This window comes from Schistocerca gregaria, chromosome 8 (assembly GCF_023897955.1).
Source record: "Schistocerca gregaria isolate iqSchGreg1 chromosome 8, iqSchGreg1.2, whole genome shotgun sequence".
Taxonomy (NCBI): Eukaryota; Metazoa; Arthropoda; class Insecta; order Orthoptera; family Acrididae; genus Schistocerca; species Schistocerca gregaria.
The window spans coordinates 168,921,879-168,934,724 of NC_064927.1; the positions used below are offsets into that span (position 1 = coordinate 168,921,879).

The window sequence follows — 12,846 nt, forward strand, 5'->3', positions numbered from 1 at the left end:
CACTGGAGATTGTCGCTAGCGCCATGCACGGAGAGTGATGTGGTAGTTGGTCTTTTATGTGCCTGGGTGAAGTTGAAATCGTCTCTCCTGATCAATGCACCTTCTGACCTAGGAAATGACGCATGACTGAGTCGCAGAAGAAAGAGGAACTTTCACGTTGGTGACCCAAACCAGATGGCACGTTGAAGATTCTGTTGCAACTAAACATGAGAGCCATACCTCTGATATCAGGGAGATAGACGACTGTACCATTGAGGATACCATCACGTAGAAGGATTGGTAGCCCACTGCTCATAGGGGAAGCAAAGGAAATATGTGCTGTAAAACCATAGGGAGCTCGAAAGGTTGCATCGTGCACCTCCTGAAAGAGGGCAACATCAATGTCCGCAGCATACAGTATGTCATGAAGTAAGGCAATTTTGTGGTATATTTGAATGATATTGACATTGGCTGTGGTACAGAAGCACAGGGAGTTCGCTGTTAGGCACCTGTACAAGGGCACATCACTATGACACCCCACCTCCAGAATGTCCATGCTCAGCATCGACGTCATTTGCCCAGGACACAGACATCTAACCATGTCAGTTCAGTGGAACACTATCAGAGGTGCCCCCACAGGTAGCGTCAGGTACAGAAAGGGAGTCAATCACATCAGATGCAGGCGTTCTACGGAAGGGGGGGAAGGTCGATGTCCGAAGGTGGATGCTGACTGGAAACGGAGGTGGGGAAAGACATCGCATCACAAGATGCCAGGGAGTCAGAGGACAGTGCATCATCTGTAGGAAGGTTGTCTTCCTGTGCACACATCCAATGGAGGTAGTCATCTGAAGGGTTACAGTGTTGTCCATTCAATTTCTTCAGCGACCGTTGCTTCCTACCATTTTGTTCAGTGTTGGATGGTGGGCGGCTGTGCTACATGTGGCCAGATGGCAGAGAAGTGGAGGTTGGTACAGCTCCATGGTCAACAACCATGGGGTCGGGATGGACGGCTTGCATCTACTGATGGCCATTCTACATCCAAACGTCCATCGTGTTGTTGAGAGGAGTCGACGCCAGTGTCAACCGATTCAGAGTGGACTCAGCAAGCAGCCTCACCACAGATGTATAAGACAGAGGTAACACACTGGGCGTCACAGGGAGAGCGACGTCTTTGTGCGGCATCTGAACCAATCTATGCCAGAGACTTTCAGAATGGACATGGCCCTCCTGGCCACAACCTGAACAAGTGCTTGGCTGGCCATCGAACATGACGAGAGCTGCAGGCGGTAATTTCCAGGACGAGAGCTGTGCAGGCGGTAATTTCCAGGTAGGAAGGCACTTGCAGTCTCAGTTCAATTTTTATTTGCCAGAAACCATTGAGGAAACAGTATACTTGGTTCGTCTTCCACGTTACGGCAACGTGACGGACGATGTTACCATAAGGTTTAAAGGCACCCACGACAACGTCCGACGACACCTCAAACGGGGTACGAAAACGTGCAGCATTCAGAGGCCAAAGCCAGCGCGATGACCCGTGACAGCTCCCATATGGCTGTCAGAGTACTGTAACTTAAGATCGTTAGCATGGCACTGCACAGCGTTGGGGCACAGCACTTCATTCGCCAGCGTGTAGACGCAGTAGTACTACAAGTGGAACTCCCCATCGGGTCCCTCTCAGATTTAATGGTAAAATAGCCCAGTGGATAGCCCGTCAAAAACTGAACACAGATCTAACATGAAAACAGGAAGGATGTCTACTGAATTGTGAAAAAAGGAGAAAAATAGAAACAGTGAAAGGTCCAACCTCAAGATATGCAACATGCAAGAACGATTGTGTCACGGTTGTGTGGTTACGCGGTTCGACAGCAAACTGGGTGACCTGTGTTCAAACCCCCTTCATGCCCCCTTTTTTCACAAAATTATGAACTTCTTATCTGGTCATTGACTTATCTGTTCTTCTGTAGTCTTGGCAATTGTCATTCTATACTTTGGTTATGGATAGACCGCGGAGTTTAGGTAAAAACCTATTTTGTTCCTGAGTTCCTATTTGCATAAAAATTTGTATTCTTGAGTTTCATGACTATTTACACTTGTTGTTGTTGTTGCGGTCTTCAGTCCTGAGACTGGTTTGATGCAGCTCTCCATGCTACCCTATCCTGTGCAAGCTTCTTCATCTCCCAGTACTTACTGCAACCTACATCCTTCTGAATCTGCTTAGTGTATTCATCTCTTGGGCCCCATCTACGATTTTTACCCTCCACGCTGCCCTCCAATACTAAATTGGTGATCCCTTGATGCCTCAGTACATGTTCTACCAACCGATCCCTTCTTCTAGTCAAGTTGTGCCACAAGCTCCTCTTCTCCCCAATTCTATTCAATACCTCCTCATTAGTTATGTGATCTACGCATCTAATCTTCAGCATTCTTCTGTAACACCACATTTCGAAAGCTTCTATTCTCTTCTTGTCCAAACTATTTATCGTCCATGTTTCACTTCCATACATGGCTACACTCCATACAAATACTTTCAGAAATGGTTTCCTGACACTTAAATCTATACTCGATATTAACAAATTTCTCTTCTTCAGAAACGCTTTGCTTCCCATTGCCAGTCTACATTTTATATCCTCTCTACTTCGACCATCATGAGTTATTTTGCTCCCCAAATAGCAAAACTCCTTTACTACTTTAAGTGTCTCATTTAATAATCTAATTCCCTCAGCATCACCCGACTTAATCCGATACATTCCATTATTCTCGTTTTGCTTTTGTTGATTTTCATCTTATATCCTCCTTTCAACACACTGTCCATTCCGTTCAACTGCTCTTCCAAGTCCTTTGCTGTCTCTGACAGAATTACAATGTCATCGGCGAACCTCAATGTTTTTATTTCTTATCCATGGATTTTAATACCTACTCCGAATTTTTCTTTTGTTTCCTTTACTGCTTGCTCAATATACAGATTGAATAACATTGGGAAGAGGTTACAACCCTGTCTCACTCCCTTCCCAACCACTGCTTCCCTTTCATGCCCCTCGAATATTATAACTGCCATCTGGTTTCTGTACAAATTGTAAATAGCTTTTCGCTCCCTGTGTTTTACCCCTGCCACCTTTAGAATTTGAAAGAGAGTATTCCAGTCAACATTGTCAAAAGCTTTCTCTAAGTCTACAAATGCTATGAACGTAGGTTTGCCTTTCCTTATTCTTTCTTCTAAGATAAGTCGTAAGGTCAGTATTGCCTCACGCGTTCCAGTATTTCTACGGAATCCAAACTGATCTTCCCCGAGGTCGGCTTCTACTAGTTTTTCCATTCGTCTGTAAAGAATTCGTGTTAGTATTTTGCAGCTGTGGCTTATGAAACTGATTGTTTGGTAATTTTCACATCTGTCAACAGCTGCTTTCTTTGGGATTGGATTTATTATATTCTTATTGAAGTCTGAGGATATTTCGCCTGTTTCATACATCTTGCTCACCAGATGGTAGAGTTTTGTCAGGACTGGCTCTCCCAAGGCCGTCAGTAGTTCCAATGGAATGTTGTCTACTCCAGGGGCCTTGTTTCGACTCAGGTCTTTCAATGCTCTGTCAAACTCTTCACGCAGTATCATATCTCCCATTTCATCTTCGTCTACATCCTCTTCCATTTCCATAATATTGTCCTCAAGTACATCGCCCTTGTATAGACCCTCTATATACTCCTTCCACCTATCTGCTTTCCCTTCTTTGCTTAGAACTGGGTTTCCATCTGAGCTCTTGATGTTCATACAAGTGGTTCTCTTATCTCGAAAGGTCTCTTTAATTTTCCTGTAGGCGGTATCTATCTTACCCCTCGTGAGATAAGCCTATACATTCTTACATTTGTCCTCCAGCCATTCCTGCTTAGCCATTTTTGAGACGTTTGTATTCCTTTTTGCCTGCTTCATTTACTGCATTTTTATATTTTCTCCTTTCATCAATTAAATTCAATATTTCTTCTGTTACCCAAGGATTTCTACTAGCCCTCGTCTTTTTACCTACTTGATCCTCTGCTGCCTTCTCTACTTCATCCCTCAAAGCTACCCGTTCTTCTTCTACTGTATTTCTTCCCCACATTCCTGTCAATTGTTCCCTTATGCTCTCCCTGAAACTCTGTACAACCTCTGGTTCTTTCAGTTTATCCAGGTCCCATCTCCTTAAATTCCCACCTTTTTGCAGTTTCTTCAGTTTTAATCTACAGGTCATAACCAATAGATTGTGGTCAGAGTACACATCTGCCCCTGGAAATGTCTTACAATTTAAAACCTGCTCCTAAATCTCTGTCTTACAATTATATAATCTATCTGATACCTTTTAGAATCTCCAGGGTTCTTCCATGTATACAACCTTCTTTCATGATTCTTAAACCAAGTGTTAGCTATGACTAAGTTGTGTTCTGTGCAAAATTCTACCAGACGGCTTCCTCTTTCATTTCTTAGCCCCAATCCATATCCACCTACTACGTTTCCTTCTCTCCCTTTTCCTACACTCGAATTCCAGTCACCCATGACTACTAAATTTTCGTCACCCTTCACTATCTGAATAATTTCTTTTATTTCATCATACATTTCTTCAATTTCTTCGTCATCTGCAGAGCTAGTTGGCATATAAACTTGTACTACTGTAGTAGGTGTGGGCTTCGTATCTATCTTGGTCACAATAATGCGTTCACTATGCTGTTTGTAGTAGCTTACCCGCATTCCTATTTTCCTATTCATTTTTAAACCTACTCCTGCATTACCCCTATTTGATTTTGTGTTTATAACCCTGCAGTCAGCTGACGAGAGGTCTAGTTCCTTCTGCCACCGAACTTCACTAATTCTCACTATATCTAACTTTATCCTATCCATTTCCCTTTTTAAATTTTCTAACCTACCTGCCCGATTAAGTGATCTGACATTCCACGCTCCGATCCGTAGAACGCCAGTTTTCTTTCTCCTGATAACGACATCCTCTTGAGTAGTCCCCGCCCGGAGATCCGAATGGGGGACTATTTTACCTCCGGAATATTTTACTCAAGAGGATGCCATAATCATTTAATCATACAGTAAAGCTGCATGCCCACGGGAAAAATTACGGCCGTAGTTTCCCCTTGCTTTCAGCCGTTCGCAGTACCAGCACTTTCACTTTAGCGTTAATTCTATAGGACCTGAAAATGCCTTTTTCGACGTTAGTGCCTATTTCGGCTTTAATATCCTAAAAAGGGCCTATTTCATCATATAAGACAGTGGCTCCAAGTTTTTCCACACTATACGACAGATGGAAAAAATATTTTCTGCGCAGCGTGCAGCAAGGTGGTTAATTGATATGCGCTCATGCTTCGTATTTGCCTAACACTTCGGTCTTTTTTATTTTTTTATATCGCTAACCCCATTAATACCAAGTACTCTTTACAGGTGTTTTATTATTCATATGTAAAAAATAGATCACGGATCTTTAGATTAAAACCTATTTTTTTCCTAATCTCCAGTTTGCATATAAGTTGGTACTTATGCGTTCCATGACTAACTAAACTGAATACCGTTAGTTCTATAGGACTTAAAATTGCGTATTTCGACGTTGACGCCGAATTTTGCCTATTTCGGCATCAAAATCCTAAAAAGTCCCTATTTCGTTAATCTGACATACAGTTCTTGTGTGTTCAAAGATTAGAAAAAGGAAGTAAACTTAGGGCTTTACGTCTCGTCGAAGGCGAAGGTCGTTACAGACTGTTTACAATTCCTTTGCTTGCCTTACTACCAACAGCACTCGGCACGGTTGAATGGTCATCCATCTATGTACGCGCCGAGCGCGACAGTGCTTAACTTCGGTGAGTGAATGGGAACCGGTCAAAGATTTGAGTTACACATTAGAATCGAACGTAGGAGTACTAAATATTATATTTGAAAATATTTCGTTCGTAGGATTCTGGCCAGCTCTGTGTTTTCACAAAGAAACGGTTTCATAGGCCTTAAGCTGAGCACGGATTAAAATATCACAATGTTAATCGTAGACGCCCTCTATAGCTAAATTACTGCCCTTCGCGCATTTTCTCGCTGCTGTCTACAGGCAGTCTTATCAAACTACTCTGTTTCATGAAAGATATTATACGTGAATTTTCCGATTCGAAAAATAATTTTCCAGTAGTGAGATGTTTTCATATGAATCGCCGGTAGATCCCATTCACTTGTTCTGTCAGGTGCCATATGTCCAGCAATGAGTACGGTACTTCCCCTACCGCTCAAATGCACCGCAGTAAAAGAAAAAAAAACAGGTCATCGTTCACTTTTTCCCAGCGAAAACAAATCAGTACTTTGTGTAGCGACCGACGTTTTAAGTGTTATGGTACTGACGTTCTAAGTGCAAAATAAATTCTAGTTTCTGTGTGAAAATACTACGCCATGCCGAAAACAGCTAGTTCAAAGTCTACTCATATAAGATAGTGGCTGCAATATTTTCCGCATTATATAACAGATGGGAAAATTATTTTCTGCCAAGCATGCCACAAGGAGGTTAGTTGATGTTTTTCTTAGACGTCTTTTTTCCTGTCACTTAGGATTCTTTTTCATCGATATCCTTTAGTAATACTAAATACTCTAAACTGCATTTCCCTTTTCTCTCGTATTAGGTTTCGAGTGTTAAGAAATCTCACTAAACTCAGCATGCAGATGGAGTCGCACATAAAGCTAACGTTGAACGAAAGTAAAAATTGAAGCAAACTCTTTTAACCAATAAATCTGATGAATCCTCCGAAAAAAACAAGTTCTGCAGTGATTTGTGTCATGCACTTGTGGCAGCAAACATCCCCTTTCGGAAACTAGAAAACCCTATTCTCAGAGGTTTTCTTGAGAAGTACTGCCATCAGTCTATTCCTGTAGAGTGAACTTTGCGTAAGAATTATGTGGATTCAGCTTACAATGCTGCATTGCACAGAATCTGAGAAGATCTTGGAGAATCTTGTTTATGGATTTCTGTGGATGAAACTACTGACAGTCTTGGCCGTTACATTGCAAACTTGATTATGGGCAAGCTAGATCCAAATGCTCCGTCCAGGGCTCATTTGATTTACTCAAAACAGCTTACAAAAGCTAACCAACAAACAATAGCACAGTTGGTGAACAATTGGCTTAAGGTGCTATACCCAAAAGGAGTGGATGAGAATAAGGTGCTTCTGGCCGTCACTGATGCTGCTGCATATATGATTAGAGCGTTTCAACTATTAAAAGTGTTCTACCCATTGATGCTGCACGTAACTTGTGTAGTGCATGGGATCAACCGCAAAGCAGAGCAAGTAAGGCTGCAATTTCCTCAAGTAAATAAGTAATATCTATGGTGAAGAAATTTTTTGTTAAGGCACCATCAAGAATACAGGCATTTAAAGAACAGCTTCCAGACGTCCCATTGCCGCCAAATCCTGTCGTCACCCGCTGGGGCACGTAGCTGATAGCAGCAGAATACTATACTACGCATCTCTCAGCTGTCCAGAAGGTGGTTGAAAATATACCGGAGGATGCTGCATCCGTAACTGCAGCGATGGAGTTAGTCAAAGATTCTTCTTTAAAATGGGACTTATCTTACATTAGGGCCCACTACACATTTATGGCAAGAATAATTTCACAATTAGAAGGCTCAGGGAGACCTAACTACGACAATATTTCTTTGCTTGAAGAAGTCAAAACGAAAATTAATGAAGCGCCAGGTGAAGTAGGGGAAAAAGTACGGGCAAAAATGCAAACGGTTTTGCAGAGGAACACTGGCCTGAAGGAGTTGTGTGCAACTGCCGACATACTTAGTGGAAAATCCAACACTCTGACTGCAGCATTCCTGTCCAACATGTACCGAAAATGAAGTACGCCCCTGTCACATCTGTTGGTGTAAAACGTTCTTTTTCAGCGGATAAATTGATTCTGACTGACAAGCGCCACAGTTTTTCACTAGAAAACCTAGAAAAGATTTTGGTTATTTATTGTGAAGCCAACTATGGACAGAATATGTGAAACTACGAATGTATTAATTAAACCATTGCCACATCTTTTTTACGGAGATCTTTATCTTGCAGGAACTCAAAACTATTTGGAGTTATGTTCAACATTAATTTTGTAGATTGCTGTGCTCTGTAACTGTGTAAATATTCATTCTTCTTGTTTTAATGACTAATAAGATGTTCATACTGTCAACACTGTGTATTTTAATTTATTTTTATTTTCTCTGCATCATTTTTATTAGAGCCTATTTTAGGTTTTATATAGTCTAAATGAACTACTGAAGGAGCCTATTTTAGGTGCCTAAAACACACTTTTTTACGACCTACAAATCCGTGGTCTAGTTATGGAATAAGAGTGATGTGATAAGAATATATTACCGTCACAAGTAAATGTGATGAATAGTGAGTGCAGGCGAGATGCCGCACAGACCTCAACAGAAACGAAAACAACAAATAAAGGTGTGTAAACTACGCCATAATAAAGGAATTCAAGAGTAAAAACTTTCAAAACGGAATGCAAGAATCATAACATGCGATACTTGGCGTAGACCAAATAGGATTTACAGGGTGTTACAAAAAGGCACGGCCAAACTTTCAGGAAACATTCCTCACACACAAATAAAGAAAAGATGTTATGTGGACATGTGTTCGGAAACGCTTAATTTCCATGTTAGAGCTCTTTTTAGTTTCGTCAGTATGTACTGTACTTCCTCGATTCACCGCCAGTTGGCCCAATTGAAGGAAGGTAATGTTGACTTCGGTGCTTGTGTTGACATGCGACTCATTGCTCTACAGTACTAGCATCAAGCACATCAGTACGTAGCATCAACAGGTTAGTGTTCATCACGAACGTGGTTTTGCAGTCAGTGCAGTGTTTACAAATGCGGAGTTGGCAGATGCCCATTTGATGACCTAGAACGACGAGGACACCTGCAATGGACGAGGCAATTCTTCGTGCACTACACGATAACCCTAATGTCAGCGTCAGAGAAGTTGCTGCTGTACAAGGTAACGTTGACCACGTCACTGTATGGAAAGTGCTACGGGAGAACCAGTTGTTTCCGTACCATGTACAGCGTGTGCAGCCACTATCAGGAGCTGATTGGCCTCCACGGGTACACTTCTGCGAATGGTTCATCCAACAATGTGTCAATCCTCATTTCAGTGCAAATGTTCTCTTTACGGATGAGGCTTCATTCCAACGTGATCAAATTGTAAATTTTCACAATCAACATGTGTGGGCTGACGAGAATCCGCACGCAATTGTGCAATCACGTCATCAACACAGATTTTCTGTGAACGTTTAAGCAGGCATTTTTGGCGATGCCTTGATTGGGCCCCATGTTCTTCTATCTACGCTCAATGGATCACGTTATCATGATTTCATACGGGATACTCTACCTGTGATGCTAGAACATGTGCCTTTACAAGTACGACACAGCATGTGGTTCATGCACGATGGAGCTCCTGCACATTTCAGTCGAAGTGTTCGTACGCTTCTCAACAACAGATTCAGTGACCGATGGATTGGTACAGGCGGACCAATTCCATGGCCTCCACGCTCTCCTGACCTCAACCCTCTTGACTTTCATTTATGGGGGCATTTGAAAGCTCTTGTATACGCAACCCTGGTACCAAATGTAGAGACTCTTCGTGCTCATTGTGGACGGCTGTGGTACAATCCGCCATTCTCTAGGGCTGCATCAGCGCATCAGGGATTCCATGCGACGGAGGGTGGATGCATGTATCCTCGCTAACGCAGGACATTTTGAACATTTCCTGTAACAAAGTGTTTGAAGTCACGCTGGTACGTTCTGTTGCTGTGTATTTCCATTCCATGATTAATGTGATTTGAAGAGAAGTAATAAAATGAGCTGTAACATGGAAAGTAAGCGGTTTCGGACACATGTCCATGTAACATATTTTCTTTCTTTGTATGTGAGGAATGTTTCCGGAAAGTTTGGCCGTACCTTTTTGTAACACCCTGTATGTACGTACGTCTGATCGTCCCTTTCTTACAACTCGCTGTTGAAAACGGACGCTACACCACTACGGAGACACTAATTTGAATAAAACGAACAGACACGTCGATGACTGGACGGGCAGTTCATAATTTTGTGAAAAACAAGATGGGGTGCGAGAGAGGTTTGAACATCGATATTCACCTTCGCCATCGAACACTGTAATTACATAGTCATGCCGTGTGGTTATTCAGCTTTGCTCGATGTTGCATATCTTGACCTTGGATCGTACACTGTTTCTATTTTGTTTCTTTTCTCACAGTTCAGTATCCTGTTTTAATGCTTGATCTGTGATCTGTTTATGGCGAACTAATTGCAGGCCCATCTTACCAGTAAATATGAGGGGGGGGGGGGGGGGGGGCATGGAAGGTTTCCCTAGTAAGGATCGAGAAATGAATTCCGAGAACATCTTGTAGCGGCAGACACATTTCATTTCGTATAAACCGATCAACTTCATACGCTTCATGGTCCGTAGGAAACGTTAATTTGATCGTTGCTTGGCGATAGAAAAAGGCCTTGATGGGCGGTGAATTCTAACACGAAGACAAATCGCTACGGGAAAGTAAACAGAAACGCGCTCGCTCGTAAGGCAAGAAGGAAACAATGCGGGCTCACCTCCCCACTGTCAAATGCAGAGTGAAAGTAAATAAGATACGACGGTAACCAGTTAGCCACCATTCGCCTAACAATTTCGAAACACCTGCATAGACTCGAACCCACAATCTTCTACATATGAGTGAAGCACATTAACAACGTTTTTATCCCCTCATTGTAGTCGTTATTGCTCTCGTCATTTCGCCTGAGCGGACGTCACTTAATATACCTTCAAGTTAATCGTTGGTTATTTCGCTCAGTTTTTTTTTCTAATAACAGAGAACAGAAAGCACTCAGACCGAACACGCTGAGCTACCGTACCGGCGTGCATTCGGAGTTGTCATGGATTCGAAGACAATATGGAATTACCAGAATGAGATTTTCACTCTGCAGCGGAGTGTGCGCTGATATGAAACTTTCTGGCAGATTAAAACTGTGTGCCCGACCGAGACTCGAACTCGGGACCTTTGCCTTTCGCGGGCAAGTGCTCTACCAACTGAGCCACCGAAGCACGACTCACGCCCGGTACTCACAGCTTTTTCTGCCAGTACCTCGTCTCCTACCTTCCAAACTTTACAGAAGCTCTCCTGCGAACCTTGCAGAACTAGCACTCCTGAAAGAAAGGATATTGCGGAGACATGGCTTAGCCACAACCTGGGGGATGTTTCCAGAATGAGATTTTCACTCTGCAGCGGAGTGTGCGCAGATATGAAACTTCCTGGCAGATTAAAACTGTGTGCCCGACCGAGACTCGAACTCGGGACCTTTGCCTTTCGCGGGCAAATGCTCTACCAACTGAGCCACCGAAGCACGACTCACGCCCGGTACTCACAGCTTAATTCTGCCAGTACCTCGTCTCCTACCTTCCAAACTTTACAGAAGCTCTCCTGCGAACCTTGCAGAAGTAGCACTCCTGAAAGAAAGGATATTGCGGTGACATGGCTCTCCAAACTTAGCGAAGTGCAATTCTTCCACTCTTCAGTTGCCTTTATCTCTTAATCTGTTCTTTAATGTGAGTTATAATAATCATCAGTTTGGATTCCGTAGAAATACTGGCACGCGTGAGGCAATACTGACCTTACGACTTATCTTAGAAGAAAGAATAAGATAAGGCAAACCTACGTTTCTAGCATTTGTAGACTTAGAGAAAGCTTTTGACAATGTTGAGTGGAATACTCTCTTTCAAATTCTAAGGGTGGCAGGGGTAAATTACAGGGAGCGAAAGGCTATTTACAGTTTGTACAGAAACCAGATGGGAGTTATAAGAGTCGAGGGGCATGAAAGGGAAGCAGCGGTTGGGAAGGGAGTGAGACAGGGTTGTAGCCTCTCCCTGATGTTATTCAAACTGTATATTGAGCAAGCAGTAAAGAAAACAAAAGAAAAATTAGGAGTAGGTATTAAAATCCATGGACAAGAAATAAAAACTTTGAGGTTCGCCCATGACATTGTAATTTTGTCAGAGACAGCAAATGACTTGGAAGAGCAATTGAAGGGAATAGACTGTGTCTTGAAAGGAGGATATAAGATGAACATCAACAAAAGCAAAACGAGGATAATGGAATGTAGTCAGGTGATGCTGAGGGAATTAGATTAGGAAATGAGACGCTTAAAGTAGTAAAGGAGTTCTGCTATTTGGGGAGCAAAATAACTGATGATGGCCGGCCGCGGTGGTCTCGCGGTTCTAGGCGCGCAGTCCGGAACCGTGCTACTGCTACGGTCGCAGGTTCGAATCCTGCCTCGGGCATGGATGTGTGTGATGTCCTTAGGTTAGTTAGGTTTAAGTAGTTCTAAGTTCTAGGGGACTAATGACCACAGCAGTTGAGTCCCATAGTGCTCAGAGCCATTTGAACCATTTTTGAACTGATGATGGTTGAAGTAGAGAGAATATAAAATGTTGACTGGCAATGGCAAGGAAAGCGTTTCTGAAGAAAAGAAATTTGCTAACATCGAGTATAGATTTAAGTGTCAGGAAGTCGTTTCTGAAAGTATTTGTATGGAGTGTAGCCATGTATGGAAGTGTAACATGGACGATAAATAGTTTAGACAAGAAGAGAACAGAAGCTTTCGAAATGTGGTGCTACAGAAGAATGCTGAAGATTAGATGGGTTGATCACATAACTAATGCGGAGGTATTGAATAGAATTGGGGAGAAGAAGAGTTTGTGGCACAACTTGACAAGAAGAAGGGGCCGGTTGGTAGGACATGTTCTGAGGCATCAAGGGATCACGAATTTAGCATTGGAGGGCAGCGTGGAGGGTAAAAATCGTAGAGGGAG

At 42.7% G+C, this 12,846-nt stretch overlaps 2 non-coding genes across 2 annotated transcripts; both read right to left on the bottom strand.

Annotated features, from left to right (window-relative positions):
• Positions 1–11,008: 11,008 nt before the first annotated feature.
• Trnas-cga (transfer RNA serine (anticodon CGA)) lies at positions 11,009–11,083 on the bottom strand. Its single transcript has one exon. It is a non-coding gene; the product is annotated as a tRNA-Ser (tRNA).
• A 224-nt stretch (positions 11,084–11,307) lies between these two features.
• Positions 11,308–11,382, bottom strand: Trnas-cga (transfer RNA serine (anticodon CGA)). The gene has a single exon. It is a non-coding gene; the product is annotated as a tRNA-Ser (tRNA).
• Between the last annotated feature and the right edge of the window lie 1,464 nt (positions 11,383–12,846).